This window comes from Xenopus tropicalis, chromosome 6 (genome assembly GCF_000004195.4).
Source record: "Xenopus tropicalis strain Nigerian chromosome 6, UCB_Xtro_10.0, whole genome shotgun sequence".
In the NCBI taxonomy this organism is placed as follows: domain Eukaryota; kingdom Metazoa; phylum Chordata; class Amphibia; order Anura; family Pipidae; genus Xenopus; species Xenopus tropicalis.
Genome location: NC_030682.2, coordinates 67,183,651 through 67,205,030, shown reverse-complemented (window position 1 = coordinate 67,205,030; position 21,380 = coordinate 67,183,651). Strand labels below are relative to the sequence as shown.

The 21,380-nt window shown below is 36.9% G+C and overlaps 1 long non-coding RNA gene across 1 annotated transcript; it reads right to left on the bottom strand.

The window, feature by feature from the left end:
- Nucleotides 1-7,418: 7,418 nt before the first annotated feature.
- On the bottom strand, nt 7,419-8,819 carry LOC108647880. Its single transcript, XR_004223307.1, has 2 exons — nt 8,782-8,819; nt 7,419-7,740 (listed from the first exon to the last, which is right to left on the bottom strand). It is a non-coding gene; the product is annotated as an uncharacterized LOC108647880 (long non-coding RNA).
- Between the last annotated feature and the right edge of the window lie 12,561 nt (nt 8,820-21,380).

Genomic DNA, 21,380 nt, shown 5'->3' with positions numbered 1-21,380 from the left:
TACTGATAGATTTTTTTTTCCTATTCAGCGAAGTTAGAAATAGTTGTTATGCCATAGGCCATGCATATTCTGCCTGGTTTCTTCCAGCTGTTGCTTTTAATACAACTTTCCCCAGCAGCAGCTGGAGGGGTGCAACATGAGGGCTCCTTTGACCTGCACTACACATCCCATGTATAGTAAGGGAGAAAGAAGTCTGGCAGAAAAAGGGTTAAGGCGCACAAAACTTCCACCTTGTCTTTCAGCCCAACCAGATAATCGCAATGGTGCGCATTCCATACAGTCTGGAAACTGCCCCAAGGCAATGGGAAAATACAAGTGCATGTTTGCTGTATTCTGCAACACGGCTGCTGTTCTCGCTGGACAATCTATTTTGAGAGCAACGTCTCAACTACCTTACCTATCACACAAGTGACTGTAATGGCAGCCTTGGATTTTAGGGGTTTTCTACTTAAGCCTGGGGGCGATTTGGACAATATGTTTTGGTCTTTGTTTTCTTTGATCAAATTTGGAAGCTTATGAAAACGCTGGCACATTACAGGCATTCATAAACTGAAAGCATGTGTATAACAAGTGAATTAAACAGACACACACTAATTTTGTATTACAACGCTAGAAGAAGCAGAGTGTGGGTAATGGAATGCAATCACTGGTGTGCCTGGTGATATATTGGAGGCAGATTCTGATGCATTGGCGCAGGGCTGTGCAAAAACCGCACACACAAAGTGTTGAATAAAGAATAAGAAAGAATGGGGGGGGGGGGGGGGATAAGAGCGAGCCTGAAACTGAGAGACTCTTAATCATTCAGCCATAGCAAATTCAAACACACAAAGGAGGAGATGCTAAATTAACAGCGCTTTTTACATAGAGCCCAAATAAAACTGTAATCAGCGACGCGTTACTTTTCATTAAGCGACTTTGACAGCAGCATATTCAGCCTCTCGACAAGGGAACTGGGGGAAAAGAAATAAACTGCTCTCAGAGCCAGAGTCATAAGATAATTCCTTAAGCTCCATTAACAACTCTTAGCCGCAGGAAATGGGCTCCCTGAAAACATCTCCAAATCTAAAAGCTTTATCGACCTCTCAAGCCTCTGCTGATGGGTCCATTTTTTTTTTTTTTTTGTAAATTAAATGATAGGAGTCCAGAAAGATAATAGACTCTGATGCAACGACTTCTTCACTGGAGCACTGCAAGAAACCAGACCCCTTAAATGATATTTAAAAGGCAACCAATTAAGATTTCCTTCCCCTTTTGGCTCCACCAGGGCCCTAGAGGATGTGCATGCCATTCATGTCACTAAGGTTGCAAGCTATTCCCTAGGCCCATGGAACATCTCACAAGCCCCAAGTATATTTTTTATGTAGAACATCACTACCTAGGAGTTTCTAAAAGAAAATTGCATTACAGTTATTATTACATGTTTTACATAATCATTTCAATAACCCCAACCCTAAAATTTTAGTATTGTATGTCCTTACACCAGCCTCAAGCCCAGCAATAAAAATATATAGTGGTTTTTGGTGTATCAGGGTAGAATTGGGATAGACATTATCAAATGGAAAGAACATCTCACTCATTGAAATTTCTGTGTTCAGGAAACTGATTCTGTGAAGGCAGAATTGGTGGTTTTATTAAAGACATTGGTGTTGTTAGTAAGGCATCTCACTCTCATATTTTATACCTGCCACCAAAAGACTGCAATATTAGTAGTCTTATAGTAGCTACATTTTAGGTTGATGATACATGACTATGGGGGGCTTTTTGGATCACCTGAATTTTAAATAGTTCTCACTAATTAGTATCTACATTATATAAGATATTTAACAAAAGATAGTTAAGTATATGTGTTGCAACCATACTGGGGTTCAGAGGCCTATCAATGCATCAAAAAGATCATAAATATAAATAGTTAAAAAGACCGGATTTGGGGTGTGGTTTGGGGTGTGGTTGATTGTGGGCTACAAGCAGGGGGACACTGAAGCAAATTTTGTGCCACTAGTTGTGCCACTTTAAGGTAATCATCAGAAAAACATTTGGTTTCTTGAGTCTTCACATAACTTGCACGAGTAGTAGAACTGCAGTATTAGACTTTACTGGTGTTATCTATATATCTGTTTACTGGGAAGAACTCTGCAGCCTTATGAACCATTTGGTTTTGCAAAATAGTTTCCTGTATTTGGCAACAACTTTTTTCCCAGTTGTGTTTGGTGACCTTTTATGGAATTTTGGTATTAGTGATGAGCTGGCCCATCAGAATTTACCCTATAGGCTGGTCTGAAAATATACTTCTCAACTAACCATGCATTGTTGTTCTTGCACACACTACTTTTAAGTCCAAGCCTACTTGCAGTGCTACAGGATAAATGGGCATTTGTCAGTCTGCAAATACACACACTGACCCAGTTTAGCCAGCAAGTGTCCATACTCTTTCAAAACTTGTGCTTTAAGGTCCATGTAAGTATATTTGTTAACAGAGAACAGCAGTTCAACAGTATTCAATAGATAAAAACAACATATATCCTACAAGCTGATAAGGATTAGAAATCAGTTTCTAGTAAATTAAAAAGAAACAAGGGCTGACTTTAGGGTTAAAGGGGTTGTTCACCTTTCAGACACTTTATTTTAAATTCAGTTTTTAATATTGTACAGCAGAAATAATATTTCAGTTGCTTTATATTTTTTACTGTTTCTCTAAAATGTAAGTTTACACTTTAATTTTCCTCTCACTGGTGTTTCAGGTCCAGGTGCAGACACTTAACTGTTACAATTTGCTACATTAGTTGATACATTTCTCAACAGCATGTGTTATATTTAACAACTATTGTCTCAATATTGCATCCATATTGTAACATCAGGAAGCAAAATGTCCCATTTTAACATTGCCTTAAGAAACTAGGGCATATATGTCAAACACAAGGCCCGGGGGCCGAATCCGGCCCACCTGGCTGTTTTATGTGGCCCTTGGTGAGTGTGTCTGAACATCCAGCCTGATCAATTTCCATTTTCCTCACATAGTAACTAAGACTAAGGGGTATATTTATCATGCTGTGTAAAAAGTGGAGTGAAGCATTACCAGTAATGTTGCCAAAGGCATCCAATCAGTAATCAGATTTCAACAGTAGCAAAGCATCTGATTGGCTGCTATGAGCAACATCACCGGTAATGTCTTACTCCACTTTTTACACATTGTGATAAATATACCCCTTAGTATCTTACTAAGTATATTAATAAAAAATTTGGCCCACGACTCAGCCTGTGTTTTAGATTTCGGCCCCCTTATGTGATTGAGTTTGACACTCCTGAACTAGGGGATTATGCTCCACAGGGCCAAAGTTAAGAAATATATAAACCATTCTATCAAATTAGGACAGTTTACAGAGCCTTGACTCCCCCTCCCAGAGCTGCTCTGGAGAGACATCAGAAGATGAAAAATGAAACTTATCGCTAACAAGCCAATCTTTTGCCTGTTGGTAAGCAACCATAGGAGATGCAGCAGGCAGCAGCTTAGCTTTCTCAAAAAATTAATGCCAAAAAAGTGCTATTTCTGGTAAACTATATGAAAATAATGTTTGGAAGGTGAACAACCCCTTTAAAGGCAGTCTGAGCCTGGTATGCCAATGCACATCATGAAGAAAAGAGAAACCAGAGAATATGTTGAATTTATATGCAAGGTAAATATGCAAGGTAAAAGTGTTTAAGCAAAATGTATTAGTTCCAGTTGACATGCCTGTGAAAAACCTGTTTAAGGCCTGGTAGAGATAACTCTTTTGTGAGAAAGTGTTTAATTTTGAATAAAACTACTTTTTGACATTATTCATACAGGCCACCTTTTTAAATAAAACTCACTCATCCAGGTATATGCTAAATGACATACACTTTACCATCCATCTTGGTGGTTTTCTTCTTAAAGGGGTTGTTCACCTCTAAATTAGCTTGTAGTATTATGTAGAGAATGCTATATTCAGACAATTTACAATTGGTCTTTACTTTTTTTTTTTTTTACTCCATTGCAGTTTTTGAATTATTTAGCATTTTGTTCAGCAGTTCTCCAGTTTCCAATTTTAGTAGCTATCTGGTTGATGAGGTCCAATTTAACATAGCAACCAGGCAGTGGTTTGAAAGAGAGAGGAAGGCTTAAAAAGAAAGTTAAGTAATAAAATGTAACAATAACAATAAAATTGTAGCCTCACAGAGCAATAGTTTTTTGGCTGCTGGGGTCAGTGACCCCATCTGAAAAAAGTCAGAAAGGAAAGGCAAATAATTAAACAACTATAAAATGAAGACCAAATGAAAAGTTGCTAAGAATAGGCCATATTATAACATATTAAACTTTTACCTACAGGTAACCACCCGTTTAAGTCACAGGTATGGTCACTGGAGCTTATTTAGCAAAATTGGGTAATTTTGACCCATTGGTGGTTACATTAAATATTTTACCTTCAGGGATCAAACCATTTCTGATTGGTTACTTCACTAGAAGCAATGAGACCATTGTTATTAAAAAAAAAAGCCCCACTGTGTAGCAACAGTAATGCATAATCGTCTGGTCACTGTCACAATGAAAAATAGTAGTCACTCAAAAGGGTAAGAACATCCTGCTAGAATAGATAGTGCCAGGTTTCTGAACCTATTTTACAAGGGAGACAGATTGAACCTAAGAATTAGTTTTGGGATCCAAAAGCTGATAACTGATTTAACTAATCTATAGGTAAAGACTAGATTGTAATCTATGCATCTCCATTCAATAAATTCTTTCCCATGTTTTTGAAAAACATGTTAGATGTATTGAAAAGTTAACTGATATATTTACTAATGTTACAGCAAAGTGAAGGTGGAAATTTATACTGTTTCAGTAGATTGTGGAGACCTGCTCTTATCTTGTATTTTCTGGTGGTCAATGCACTTTTTGTCCAGAAAAAGGTACAGGGTTTGAAATAACAGTACTTTGCAATTTTGCAATCAGCATACTTTTTTTGTGTGTTTACTGTAATTTTGGGTAAAATCAACTGATTTACATCCCATTATTTTCTTACATTTTTGCAAAACAGGGAAAGTGCTGACCACTACATTTTAAAACATTAGGAAGGGATGTAATGAGGCTGTGGCCACAACATTCATACAGACAACACAAGAGGTCCTATGCGCTCACCTATTATCAATATGCTAAGGACAAGACAATTTGTGCATTAAGCTACTAAAAATGCCCACCCCCATGAACCAAACAGGGATTGTGTATCCATATATTACAGAATATTCAAGCTGGCTACCTATGCAAAAGTCATCTCTGGTCTGGCCAGTCCTACATTCACTTTTATCTGATTCATTACAAATTCTGCTGTATCATTATACATTTTTTAGTCTGCATTATTCCATGTTCAGTTTATTTTTATTTGTACAGAGATGACTTCGCCACATGGACAATTCTGCTTTAAACTGTTCACACACAGCATGATCAGCTGCTATGAGAAGGTTATTAAACAAGTGAATATTTGCCTGAATTGACCAACTACAGTACATAGCCTTTGAAACAATGATTAGCTTGCAAAGGGGTCCGAGCAGATCACCGGCGTGGTCCATGCCAAACAGTATTTACTAACCTACCAAATATACATCTAAACATGTCTGGTAGATAACGGAGCCTATACAAAGGAATGGCAACTTACCTCACTTACTGTGTTTAGAAAGAGTACTAAAAATTGTATCTTCAGATAATCATAAATATAAGTTCTGTTCCATTTCTTTTTCTATTGTGCTTTACAACTAAGATTTCCTTGTTATAGTACATTTCTACGGGAATGAAAGTGGTTCCTCTGTGGGCAATTTATGTATTATTGTTACTATTATGTATAATTGGATTTTTTTTATCAGCAAAACTGCTTTCATATTGTTTTTATAAAAATATTTTAAAAACAGTTTATCTCTTTCTGAATTGATATAGATATTTGCATATTAGGAGCAGAAGATCTCAAAAGCTGGACGGACACTGGTCTGACATTAGAATTTTATGTAGACTCTATCCTAGAAATAACACCCAAGTAAAGATATCTAAACAAGCTGATCTATTCTGAGAATGACTTACGGTTCCAGTGCATTAATCAACCAAGAAATTCCTCATTGGGTTTCAGACAAGTCAGTAATAGTACGCAGACACAGATGGCTTTTTTAACCTTTACAAAAGGTTTTATTCTGATTTATGTTTGTTCTATACTACAACTTGTTGAGATATAAATATGATGGTCTATGTTTGTTCACAGCCAAACATCCATATAGATTTACAGCTAGATTTACACAAGCAAAATGTTTAAATCCAATTTCAGATTTTTTTTTTAAATTGAATAAGCAGAAAGCAGTTCCTAATGCTGGTGTTGCTGAATGGCAGATAGCATTTTTCTTTTTTAACTGTATTTTGAGAACACCAATTAGGAAATAACAAAATCAATGTAAAGGTACAATATCCATCTCTAAAGATCTCAAAAGCCAGTCTTGGCATTTTATCAACTATTTGGTTGCTAGAAAAAAAGATACATAATAAAAGCCTGAATGCAAATAAAAGCAATAGAAAACAAGACATAATGAAAAATTGAATTTTCAGAATAGGTGTGCTGATAATTTATAAACTTTAAAAAAATTAAACTTAACATTACATTTAACCCTCTTACCTTTCCTTCTATGGATTGCCAGTCTGCCATTTCCCTACATTGCATTAGGATACTAGAGCATGTACATTTATGGTACTAGGGGAGAGCACTCTGTAAGTGAGATATGTCATAGTTGATACATGGGTTATCTTTGTGGGGAATGAGTTGGGTTGTCCCTTTATAAGCAGTTTGCTACTGGTTGGTATTTCTATCTTTAAAAAAAAAGTCATTTTTTGAATTGTAACCCCAACCCTAACAAAACTTGAACCTATTTGCACTTAAATGACTGATCATACAAAAGTATTACAATTGATGGCAGTATGTCCTGTTTGATACTCACTCACCTTCCCCTCAGCAGTAATCATTGTAATTTAAATTCATCAAGTCAAAATAGAAGTGCGTTATAGCCTGTTTATTTAATAATAATAAATGTCTTCTTGTAAGTTGAGGTCTTGGTTTTTATTGTCACAATACTTAAATGTTTTGGCAAAATAAATGTGAACAAGGCCCATGGCCTAATGGAATACACCCATCTGTACTTATAAAACTTAATTTAGTTTTAGCTACTCCCTTTTATCTGGCATGGTAACAACAGACTTGAGAAAAGATAATGTAGTTCCAATATTTAAAAAGTGATTATAATCTCATCATGGCAATTATGGGCCTGTAAATCTGACATCTGTTGTGAGCAAGTTATTTACATTTTTACAAAGGCACTGATTTATCAACATTTGAATTCAAATTTTAATCATTTTGTGCAAAAAAGATTTCAGAATCAAATTATGGCTTCCAAAACACAAATAACTGATATTTATTAAATGCAAAGAAATAAAAAAAAAAACGCAAATGTACAACTTTAGCATATAAAAGCTTTTAAATTCAAGAAGAAGTCAACTGGATTTGTGCTAGGCAACATGTAAGCAGATTTTTTCAAATGGAGTTTTTCAAATTGTTAAATTTTTATTGAGAATTTGCTATTTACTTTGGTGTTTGGAGGCATATCCTTGATGAAGAAGGTCCTGCCGGTACTTGTAGATAAAAAAAAAACTTAGCTGTAGCAAGCTATGCCAGTGATCAGCAATAGGGCCACCAAAACATTGTCCTGTAATAAAAGGAGTATAGAGTCATTGGAGGAAAGGGTCATTCTCCTTTTTTTACAAAGCGGTGGTAAATATGCAGTGCAGTTTTGGTCGCCAGTCATTTAAAAGGATATTAACGAAATAGAGAAGTCCAAATAAGTTAAGAATCAATGAGACAAGAAGCCAGAGGTCCCTCTTAATGGGAGGGTAACTTAAAAAAACATATATAGGAGGATAAAAGTGCTGCAGGTTACAGTGGGTGACACTGCAAGGTAAGTGCCAGTTCTCAGATCAGGTGCTTTGAGAGTGCACTAAGATGTAGCTTTAAAATTTTAATAGTTCTGAAAAGACTGAGGGAGGATTATCTTCAGAGGAAATCAGGGAGGGCATTCCAAATGTAAGGGGCAGCAAGGCAGAAAGGTTTAAGGTGGGAAACGGCAGAAGTAGTAGGGGGTGCAACCAAGCTTTTGTTCTGAGAAGAGCAAAGGAGTCAATCAGGAACGGATGGAAACACAAGTGAAGAGATGTAGTGATGGGCAGAGGAATGAAGGGGTTTGAAGGTTAAGAGAAGGAGTTTGTAAGTTATTCTTGTTTTTATGGGAGGCCATTATAAGGACTTTAGCAGTAGAAGGGCCTGATGAGAGGAGGAGAATTTCTTGATTTCTTAATTAGTGGAGGAGAATTCTGGCAGCAGTATTTAAGACAGACTGTAGGAGGAATAGATAGAAGTTAGGGGGGTCAGTCAGGATTGGGATTGTTTACACAAGTTTAGTGATGAGCAAATTTTTTCAGCAGGCATGGAATCGAAGCGAATTTCCGCATTTCGCCAGTTTTGCAAATTTTCTTGTTGTTTCACGAATTTTATGGTGAAGCAAAACAGGACAGATTTGCTCATCACTACACAAGTACACTACTAATGAGGCATTAGTTTGTACAGATATACAAGAGAACTAAAAAATAAACGCTCTTAAACTTTATTCATCAATTTGTCCTTCCAACATTGAACTTGATGGCTATGTGTCTTTTTTAACCTCATAAGCAAAAATCTTCAGCACACCACTTACATACATGTTCTCAAAGGGTGCTTGACTTCCACAGCCGCTCCCAAGCCTTTTTTCCATGTATCTTTGCAAAGGGGAAGAAGCACTCCAGTGTGTCGGCAATGCCTTTAAATCATTTATTTGCAGAAATGTACAAACAGCACATCTACTGTGTTACTATGCTCCCGACATTGGTGTGTGGAAACATCTTTTTACCAAAAACTGGTAATTTTTGTTCAGTGGTAACCATCCACGCATCATGCTCCTAAAGGTACCTAAATTACTTTTTATTTGAAGAATGACATTTTTTAGTGCAGACCATGAACACATTACTAGTAAATGCATAAAAGGCATGCACATTATCTGGATATAAAAATAAGCCACACATTTTATATACTAACCACTCAAGATATGCCCCTTTATATATTAACCATGGTAATGTTATGAGGGGATTATTCTTTATTTTAAATGTCCCATTTGGCATTCTAAATTCATAGGCATTTTTAGTTCACAACTTAACAATAAATATTAACCGTTTTAGATAAAAAAAAAAATACACTTGTGTTGGCAGATGTTAACCTGTAAAAATAGCATAAATGGATTTGCCAAGATACTAGCAGCTTTGTTTTAAAAGTCACAAAGGTCTACAGTAATTGAACTAAAAGGGCAAACAACTCAAAAACACAAGGATGTGTCAAATGCAAAATGTACACCAAGTCATTTGGAGAACAGGTTTTGTGGGAACTTTATGTTTGAAGACCTTTTATTAACGTGTGCATTTTTTATTTTCCTGTAGATGGTCAGACATATTATTCCTATTATCATTATTATATTATCATTATTTATTCCTAATAAAGTTGCCTAATATCAATATCTTAATGTTTCTTTTTTATTAAGATATATGCTTCCAATGCAGGGTGACCAGTTCACATGTTTATTTTAGGGTAATGCTTCATTCAATTTTAGTATGCATTTTTTGATAAAGGGTCTTTAATATGGGCATGATATGGGCACGATAAGCATTAAAAGTAAACTACTTACTGAACATCAACTCTCATTTTACTGAAATGCAAGAACTCTACAGCATCTACAGCAAGTTGAGAGGAATGCTATTTTGCACTAAAATGAAGTAAGCTTTACTAACCCAACTTGGACATACAGTATATCTAGGTTAAATATGATAGGAAGGGTAATAAAGTCATTTGGCACTAACCTGAATAGCCTGATGTATACCTCTGTGGAGGAGGACCAGTTTCATGCTGTTAGGCAGTTGGGCTGTCTATAACACAAAGGAGCATCATGTATATTTAAGTTTATTGATTATAAGGTATATTAAAGAGAAATGTCATGAAATCATCACAGTTACTGTTAGTGGAGAGGGAATGTTTAGTCCCAATAAAGAATAATAGTTTTTAGATTGAACTAATTCAGGGGTGGGCAAACTTTTAGGCTCAGGGGCCACATTGACTTTTAAAATTTGACAGACGGGCCGGGCCAGCGATTACATGCAGTCTTGACGCCAAGTCTTGAGTGATGAGACTTGCGGAGTCGGGACAAAGCGAGACACACCAATTCTTGGCGGCCCGGATTAAAAAGACCAACGGGCTGGAGGTGGCCCGCGGGCCATAGTTTGCCTACCCCTGAACTAATTGAAAGTTCTTATGAGCAGGGCCCTCTGATTCTATTTTTATTCTGTAATCCTTGTTTACCAAATTATTGCAAGATTTAGTTTGATTATTGCAAGAACATTAGTGTGATTCACAACTTGCTGGTGGTATTCATTTAAGTGATTCACAACTTTTTGGTGGTATATAAATAAAGCAAGTTGATGATGTACTGGAACATTCAGGATATGACCACATTCCTCAGTAGCAGATTCTGTCAGGGCTGTATTTATATATAGGCACTCAAGAACCTGTGGCCATTGGGTGGCTATATTATCAATACATTCTTTATTCTTTAAAAAAAACTCCAAAGCCGCTGCCAGAGACTACCTGTGTAAATTCAGTGGTGGAGCTGGGAGGGTGAGGGGTCACAAATAGATTTTTGCCAGATGTGATCACTTGTAGCCATGCACGTGATGTTATTCCGCAAGTTGGGGAGGTACAGTTAGGTCCAATGCCTAGGATGGCACCTGACCAAAATACAGCACTGGGTTCCATATGAAATATGGAATATGTTGCAGCGCTGCAGAATATGTTGGCGATTTATAAATAAATATTAATAATAATATAAAATCTTTCCAAAGAGCAGCAAAAAGCTGCTCCTAACATTTTTGACATACACACATAGTTTTTTTGCACTTCCAGTGAATTCCCTTTTCTCATAGCCCTTCCCTCTATAGCAGCAGTATTTCTTAGCTTTATATGCAAATCAGACTTTCTTGTCATAAATTATATCAATCTCTGTATTGCTCTTGCTGGGGCACCTGACTGGCAGGCTATGATCTGCTACTCCCACCATAGTATATGTTGGATACTCTTTAAAAAATTACTAAGAAGAGTTTTGTGTTTAATTAGTAATAATATGATATAAAATAATTTTGAAGGCTAGATCTTTATCTAGAAGAAGTCACACTGTCTAAGCAACTTTTTACCAAATTACAGCAATCTGTATAAAGAGTGCTTTTTGATTACTCTAGCTTCGGTTTAATAATTAATAATGAAAAAAAAATGAGAGATCAATCTGAAATCTATCCATTCAAGAAGGGTACTTCTAAAATGGAAATCCTTCATGTGAAGGTAGAAAATATTTTGTTCTATTTATACAAACTTAAGTACCGACAAAACATATTGTTTATTGTCCCTGAGGGTGTTCTTATTGTAAAAATCTATGGTTGTTCTTTTCATCTTATGACTGGACAGGTCACCCCTATTAAACCAGCACTTCTTTCCCCAGGCTGATTCGTAACCTTTCACATAAAGTATTGATTAGCCAAAGGTTATCAGTTCATTTAACACATTTTGCTATTCCCCCTCTGAAAAAAAAAATTTCTGGTCTACATTACATATTTCTGCTTAAAATATGAAATCTTTTTTTAAAAATTATTTTTCAAAACTATTTCATTTGCAACAGAGCTCAATTGTGATCACAAGCTTTTACATGTAGAGTACAGTTCTTTATATAGTTGTGATACAATTAAAGATATAAAAGGCATCATTTACTGACAAGACAACTGGCACCATTTCCCTAGGGTAAGGATCTGTGAATATTATTTATTTATTTATCTCATAGCTCAGAAAGGTGGGCATACCGTAAAAATAAGCCTATTGTAGGCTTTGCAAGGGAAAGGGAAACAGAACATTGTGCATTCTTCAGTTTATTGGCAGGCAAGACTCCGCTTTAGATATTTTCATTTTTATTGGATGCGATAGCTTTATAGTGTGTATGGGGGACAAACCTTCCTTCCAGCTTTATAAAATTCTTAGCAGGTTGAAGGTTAGGTATGCTTTCATCAAAAATACACATAAAAAAAACTGTAGTAGAATTACAGCATGTCCAAATATAGGATTTTTTTATTCCAAATGCTTGGGACCTAGAGATTATGGATAATACATCTTTCCATAATTTGGATCACTGTTCCTACTAAAAGGCAAGGCAGTGGCTGGTTTCATAGCATGGTGTTTCTTAACAATAACTTTGCATAATAGAAATTCTCAAAAATCTCAAAAAAAACATTATCCAGAAAGTTTCCAAATATAAGAATGTCATCTCCAATAAGGTAAATTTTAAGCAAGCAATTCATATTATGTATAATGATTTATTTTTTAATAATAAAATAGTACTTTGTATTTGAAAGTAATCAAGCTTCATAAGTTTGTGATGGTGGCAAACCAATCTAATTTGTTTTTTAGTAGAGTTAGTTACAGCATCTGTAAACACCAGGTTCCAAGCATTCTGGATAATAGATCCCAAATAGATCCCAAATGACATCCTTTTATACACTTGCTTAGTTCAGATGTATACTAGACTAGGTGGAAACAGTTGTCAATAACGGGAATTTTCTGCTTTATTTGAAGACTAAGGGGCACATTTACTAATCCACGAATGTCCGAAAAGCGTTCGAATGCGTTTTTTTGTAATGATCTGTATTTTGCGTTTTTTCGTAAATTGTCGCGACTTTTTTGTAGCCGTTACGACTTTTTCGTAAATTGTCGCAACTTTTTCGTAGTGTTACGACTTGAGCGAAAGTTTCGGATTCATTCAAGCTTCAGTATCGTGACTTTCCTTGGGCCAGGTTGGAGCTGCAGAGTGCCATTGAGTCCTATGGGAGACTTTCCTTGGGCCGGGTTGGAGCTGCAGAGTGCCATTGAGTCCTATGGGAGACTTTCCTTGGGCCAGGTTGGAGCTGCAGAATGCCATTGAGTCCTATGGGAGGCTTCCAAAATCATGCAAAGTCTGAAAGTTTTGCCCACCGTTTACGAGCGCTCAATACGAAAAAGTCACGACAATATACAAGCAAATCGTAACAGCTACAAAAAAGTCGCGACAATTCGTGCAAGTCGTAACGGCAACAATTTACGAAAAAGTCGTAATGGCGACGAAAAAATCGCAAAAAATACGAAAAAGTCGCAAAATGTTAGTTTCCAATCCGAATTTTTCCCATTCGGATTTGGATTCGTGGATTAGTAAATGTGCCCCTATGTATTTAATGAATAAAACAAGCTAGGACTTTCATGTGTGAAGAGACAGACAACTTGACCAGTAATACAGCATTAATGTCTACACAACAAGTACGAAAGTTTCGGATTCATTCAAGCTCCGGTGTCGTGACTTTCCTTGCGCCAGGTTGGAGCTGCAGAGTGCCTTTGAGCCCTATGGGAGGCTTCCAAAATCATGCACTGAAAGTTTTCCCGCTGTTTACAGTTGTTCAGATATGATAATTTTGTGACTTTCGGATCGCCAATTGTAAACTATCGTTTCAATACAAAAATTTCTGAACTTTCGGATCATAAGTACGAAATCTTTGTATTCAAAAGAAGGGAATTTTCGTGACTTTTACAATCATCAGAAATGATCGGATTTCGTGATTCGAATTTGTACTTTAATGAATGTGCCCCTTAGTCTTTCATTTTGTTTTCATTATTTTAACATACAAAGCCCAGAAGTTGTGTGTGCTCTTTTTATTGATTTGGGTGATGTTTCTTTCCTATTAAAGGAAAAGTAACACTAAAAAATTTTAAGTAAAAAATCTATTCTACCCTGCGCCAATAATTGCCCTATCCTCCAAACCATTTATTATTTTGAACGCTTTAGTACAAAATACCTGTTAAAACTTGGCTTCCGGTCATTTGAAGAAAGGTGATGCAGGGGAAGTATAAGGGGAAGCATCCACTATGCGGCAATTGATTGATCGAGCCTAGCCTATACAGAAGCAAGGCTAGACTCGATCAATCAAGTGGATGCTTCCCCCAATACTTCCCCTGCATCGCCATATCACCTTTTTTTCAAATGACCAGAAGCCAAGTTTTAACAGGTATGTTGTACTAAAGCATTCAAAATAATAAATGGCTTGCAGGATAGGGCAATTATTGGGGCAGGGTAGAATAGATTTTTCACTTAAAATTTTTTAGTGTTACTTTTCCTTTAAGGAGGAAAAAGTTTGTTTTTTTACATTTTTATGATCTTCTTGGATTGGGAATGACTTCATTTGTTATGTGTGAAATTATATGTAAATCTTCAGTGCAGGCTTGAAAATTCCCAAGTTGGCCACTTTTGCATAAAATACATGAAATCTATTTTTCAGAAACCCGTTGTGTGGCAATGTGGCAATACCATTGGCCATAGAGTCCTATATAAACAAGCAACTGTATATTTTTGACTGGTTTGCTTTTTTTTTGTAACAATAAGTAAGAACCTTTACTAAACTAACATAAATTCATCCTGATGCAAAACAATCCTGATTTTTTAACATGTAAATGTTTTTTATTACCATATAAAGAAATCCTGTGGCTAAAAGCTTTTTGGGGTTATGTAATTAAAAGGCACTAAGTTTGCCCAGGAGCAGCAAACCATAGCATTTACTGGTCACCTGTTTAAAAGCCAGCATCTTATTGGTTACTATGGGTTACTGCTCCTGGACAAACATAGTGCCTTTTATTACACAAAGGGGTTAATCTACACTTATTTATATCTTCCATAAAGATCCCTTTTTTTAAACTCTGGTCAACAAACCCAAATTGTTTATCTACGCAGAGAGCAATATCTGGCTGATTCAAAAGCTTAGCCCTATTGGCAATAATTAGATGGCTAGGGGTCAGAAAATTGTTGCTGGACATTAATCAATGCAGTGCTAAGATGACAGGATTTCGGAAATCTAAGTCCAACTCGGATGTGATTATTTCAGTTTCATACATGGGAATGATCAAAGCAATACCTGTTCTTTCCATCAATAAGTACCTTTATCCAATTTTAAGTTGCAATTAGTTACTCAACAGACAACTAACCATAATCAATGAACTTTCCTTATAGGGGAGTTCAGTGAATATGATTTGTGCTGAACATAGTTACAAAAAAAATATGGTTTTGGTTATTTATTGAGCTTAACAGGGCAAACATGTTTGGTTCTTGTGCTGTAGATAATTACTAGTGCTCGGATAATCCCCCTGCATAATGAATTCCTGCAAACAAAATAATCACAGGGTGAAGGGAGGGAGTTGTATACAAATTATCTAACTTGCGATTGGCAATTAGTATGCAGCATTTATTTTCATAATTATTTTAATAGAAGGTATACCTCACATTATCAGGGCTTATGCTTATGCCAAAGGCATACATACATAAAAGTATATTAGAGGATATTCCAAATGTGCGTGTCTTGTTAATGCAACGCCTTTCCTATTTCAGCTGAAAATATTACAGCCAAGGCCAGTAATATGGCAATGTCTACTCACATGCATGTATTTATACATAGTAAGCTGTGCTCTATCTATGTAGAAAGACATATGTGGGATCTAAACCCTTTAATTTAGAATAATGTATATATTTACTTTATTGAAAAATAAATTAAATGAATGCAACATTGGTAATATAGTAAGTTTAATGAGTCTAATCTACTCTAATAATTTAGGGTTATATTTATATCAGCCCCCACAAAAGACTAATAAATCATCATCCTTTTAGTCAATAATTAATGTCCTAACCAGTCTTCTAAGACCTGAAAATATATCTATAAACCATTTATATTATCCACATTATGTGTGCTGGAAAAACAAAATACATTTTTGTTCTAAGCAAAACAATACGTTTGAGTTATGCAGAGTAATTTGCACGTAATATAGGGTTTATTTATACATATTTATAAACCAACATTTCCCTGGCTTTGCACAAAACTTACAGATGTCTGAGAATATCTGAATGCTCCCCAGTGCTTTGATTTCCTCTGCAAGGAAGGCCTGTGAGCTCCAGTCAAGTGGAGAGCCCGGACTAAAGAGTCATATTAATGAACAGGAGATTGATCTTGCTTTCACAAATTGTTCACATTTAAAGACAGATCAGGTGGATGAGTGGAGAATAGATTGAGCTCCATAACCTTATTTAAAAAGTATTTTGCTTTGTATGCACCAAGGGCAATCAATCATACTAACTATAGATGTAAAGAAGGTTTGAAAAAAATATTACCCTGAGGGAACAGAGAAATGCTGAATGATCTTTAGTAAACCTCTTAAAACATTTTATATTCATTTTACTATTCTGCTATGCTTAAATGCTTAATTAAAACAGAAAATACTAAATATACAGACAGAACCTCAGCTATTTCTTTTCCTAATCAAGCTACACTTAAGGTGCCCATACACTATAAGATCCACTCGCTTGGCGATGTCGCCAAGTGAGCAGATCTTCACCCGATATCCCCACCTACGGGTGGGCGATATCGGGTAGCAAGTAACTTAAAAAAAAACACATTTGTGGTTATGCGGCAGTCGGTTCGGGGACCGCATCAACGAGCCGATGTGGTCCCCGATCCGACTGGATATTCTAACCTGGCAGATCGAGATCTGGCCAATTTCAGGCCAGATATCGGTCGGCCAGGCCGCTCTGTTCTGCCCATACACGGGACGATTAGCTGCCGAATCGGTCCAAGGGACCGATATCGGCAGCTATAGTCAGCCCGTGTATGGGGACCTTTAATTGGGGAAACCTGTCTTTTTGGCAAGGAAACCCAGTTCATCAAAACATTTTTACATTAACCATTATCCCAACATGCAGGGATTGGGAGATTAAATGTAAACTGTATATTAGTAGCAGGCCAATGTGTTAACACCGGATAACCATCTAGATACAGGAACTGCCATGTTATATAAATAAAAAAAACATTTGACCCTGTCCCCAACTGTTCATGATCAAACCTCTTTCAATTTTCTGATATATCCAAACTTTTTTTGGTTATGGAACTGCCCCACATAAAATTGAATATCTTGGAAAAAAGCATTAATCCTAGGTAAGGGTCAAAAGCTGCCATTTTAAAGGGATTTAATTTTAGATGCATTGTTACCAATTTCTAGCTGACTGATTTCCCCACACTTGATTTCAGCACCCAGAGTACACTCTACTTAAAGGAGAAGAAAAGTCATTTTGGCATTTTACTGCCAATCAATTTGCCACATTAGTGCCACCTAGAACAATATATTTATTCTGCAGAAAGCATTGCCATACCTGAGCAAAGAGCCCTAGAAGCTTTCTCCATTTTCCATTCTCCATTTTAAATAGCTTCCTGTTGGCAGTCTAGCAGCTACATTCCTATGGGTGGCAGGAGTGAGTTCTTAGTATTCTTATGGGAGAGGGGAACAAGAGAGGAGAGAGATGCGCAAACTCTGGCCACAGGAATTAAGGATTTTTTTTGAGAGAGGAAGTCAGACACCCAAACAACATGTTTACAAAAAAAGAGACAAGAAATCCTGTGTTTCTTTTGTTAGAGGACTCAGTGCAGAGTTCTGAGTGCTTATGGCTGTATTTACATAGACCTTTCTGATAAAGCTTACTTAGGGGCACATTTACTTACCCACGAACGGGCCGAAGGCGTCCGATTGCGTTTTTTTCGTAATGATCGGTATTTGGTGATTTTTCGGAAAATTATTGCGACTTTTTCGTTGCCAATCCGAATGTTGCACAAAATCTGGCGATTTTTTCGTAGCGTTAAAACTTGCGCGAAAAGTCGCGCCTTTTTCGTAGCCATTCCGAAAGTTGCACAAAATGTTGCGATCTTTTTCGTAGTGTTCGGATTCATTCAAGCTTCAGTATGGTGACTTTTCTTGGGCCAGGTTGGAGCTGCAGGGTGCCATTGAGTCCTATGGGAGGCTTCCAAAATCATGCTAAGTCTGAAAGTTTCGCCCGCCCCTTACGAGCGCTCAATACGAAAAAGTCGCGACGAGATACGAGTGAATCGTAATGGCTACGAAAAACTCGTGTTTTTTCGCGCAAGTCATAATGGCTACGAAAACTCGCGTTTTTTTGCGCAAATCGTATTGGTAACGAAAAAGTCGCGACAATTTCCGAAAAGACGTAAAGGCGCCGAAAAAAACACAAAAAATACGAAAAAGTCGCAAAATGTTCGTTTTCCAATCGGAATTTTTCCAATTCGGATTCAAATTCGTGTCTTAGTAAATCAGCCCCTTAGTATTTACCTTCTTGTTTAAAGGAGAAGGAAAGGCTAAGTCACTTGGGGGTGCCAAAATGTTAGGCACCCCCAAGTGACTTAGAACGCCTACCTTGTACCCCGGGCTGGTGCCCCTGTACGGAGAGAACAGCACCAGCCCGGGGCACCTGTAGACACCGCTTCCTCCTTCCTTTGCGCGCTGCCGGCGAAATCCGCCGGCCGGCGCATGCGCAGTAGAGTGAAAAGCCGACTTTAATGTTTAAGTTCGGCTTTTCACTCTACTGCGCATGCGCGCGCAAGCGAGGAGGAAGGAGGAAGCGCCGGCAGCTACCCCGGGCTGGTGCTGTTCTCTCCGTACAGGGGCACCAGCCCGGGGTACAAGGTAGGCGCTCTAAGTCACTTGGGGGTGCCTAACATTTTGGCACCCCCAAGTGACTTAGCCTTTCCTTCTCCTTTAAAGGGGTCTTATCAATCCATAACTTGGTCAACAATCTCTAAGTGCTCAATTTCATCATTATCAGCTATCATGTGTCAAAAAATCATTCAGTAAATAAACCAGAAACATTTACAAAATATAAATTTGCTTGACAGAAGAATCCCCAGTCCATCAGTTTGCATATTTTTAAACCGCCATTCGAAAAAAAAATTGCAAATAGATTATTAAAATGGTGGTTAATAGGATTAGTAACATCCCAAAATGCTTTATGCTATGTTTCCTGCATGTTAAATATCATCTGTTGGTTTTACCATTAGAAGTGTCTTTTAACTAAGCTAAATACATGGTATAAATCACCATGTTGTATTATGATGTTATCGAGGCAACCAGCTGAGGGTTCCCTGGGATTACTGCTACATCCAGGCTGGCAGAAGTTCCAGGATTCCCTAGCATTCATGCATGTACCTGCACCCTGGTGCTCCCTCCAAGTCACATCGCATGTTGCTAAGAGCATGTATGGCACAAGTCCTTTTTGTGAATAGCATAAAAATAGTGCTTACATTTGCATCCAAAATAACATTTTGCAAATGAGCCCTAGAATTTAAAAATGGTCAAAGACAAAAAAGAAGCTTTAAATCATCTGGGCTACCATTTAAATGATATGTTAACTGACAGAATCCAAATACTGATTTTACCAGTTCTATATCCAGTCATGTTTTATTTTTTCATGTTATCCCTAGAATAAATAGATGTTTGATTTTTCTTTTCTATTTATTATTAGGTAAAATATGGTTAAATACATCCTATAAAGTATTTACAGTACCTTATTCCACAACAGCAACAATATGTCAGTATATCAGTGAAATGGTCTATGCAATGCACAGAGTATTTATATTTTTAATAAATGCACTTGAAGGTCCTTTCAAACTATTTGCTCAGTCTGCAGAATTTTGAAGGCCTGCACTTGGTACAGGGTCCCCTGGGAAAGCATTTTGTGTCTAATGAACATTTTTCATCTTGTTACTTTCTCTGATGCACAAGATCAATACCGGGGCATAAAAGATGGAGGTTTTACTTTAGTTCTCACAAGATAACAAATTATATTGCATTAAATTTTTGCTTAATCAATTAATAAATGACACATGAATTCATATTTAAGTTGTCATTTATTTTGCTTTATGGTACAATAAACAAACTCTTCTTTAAGGTTCATAAATTTAGAATCTGTTGTACAGTGTAGAGGGGATGTTATAAATGTATTAATGATTATACATTTAACGCATACTCAGAGTGCAAAACAGTTATTGACAGATCATTGTATACAATACAGGCTTAGAAATAGTTCGGCATGTATTGTATTTTTATATATATTTACACATCCTAAGCTTAATGTACTGGTAAAAATATTCTGCACTCACTATAACATTACCTGAAAGCTTCCATCAATTCATATCTATATTGTTCCTTGTCATGCACTTTGTCTGAGCAATAATTTTCAACACCGCACCTCTTATACATTTCTTTGTTTATGTTGTATACTTTTTTTATTCTTTTCAAAATATATAATTTGGGAGCTCATAAAAAAGGGAAACGCATTGGTTATAATAGAGAAGAGAATACATTCTTCTTTCCATGTTATCCCCACTCATTCCCATTTATGGAGTAGTCCGAGTGGCTGGTGTCTATAAAAATGTTCCTTAGATTGGAAAGAGACATATAAAAATAAGAATGTTGCAAATTTTAACCACAAGGAAAGGCAACTGGAGTAATTGCAAATTATAGTGGCCCTTTAAATTGCACACAGGGTGACTCTGCATATCATCCAGGTGTAAGTATATATTTCTTTTATTCCCAGGAGTATATGTACGTGCAAAAAACTCCAGTAAAGAGTAGTACTCATATACTATGGGCAGGGGTGCAATTCTGGAGCCTGAAAATCTAGTGTAAAATGCAGATGTGAAAAGTGCAAGAGCCCTGTACTTAATTCCTGCATTAAGTAGGCACAGCACTTCCTTGTGACTTTCTTCCCTAGATTCTCTTTCTTGTATGTCCTGACTTGTAAGGACTGGTCGTGCCAAGTGGCACTAGGAGCGGCAGAAGCAATTTCCTGAATTGAAACATTTTTGCACTTCTTTAAAGAACCTTCATGATTAATTTTGCAAAAGCTTTTTCCTGTGATGCAGAGTTGATATGTTCAAGAGTATACAGTTATACAGACTCAGATGAAGCGGCCATTGCAAAACGCAACTCAGTCAGGTTGACGCAGAGAAGGAGCATAATGAGTTTGGGTGCCAGGCGGTGAATGAAAGGAGCAGGAGGAAGATTGAAAGGTTCTGATAAATCAATGCCACCACAATAAGGACAGTATCAGCACCTACAAGCTCATGTGCGGCTGGATGCGAAACCGTGTGGCAAGAATATTGCACACATTGACTTTGAAAGCACAAGTTTGGGGTTAAAAGCATGCGTACATATTATGATTCATGCAGCACGCATTGCCACACTGCCACACAGCAGGGGTGGAAGGCTTTCTTGGTAGATGAACATGTCTACTCCTGAAATATGCCAGTGAAGACCAGCAGTATACCCCCC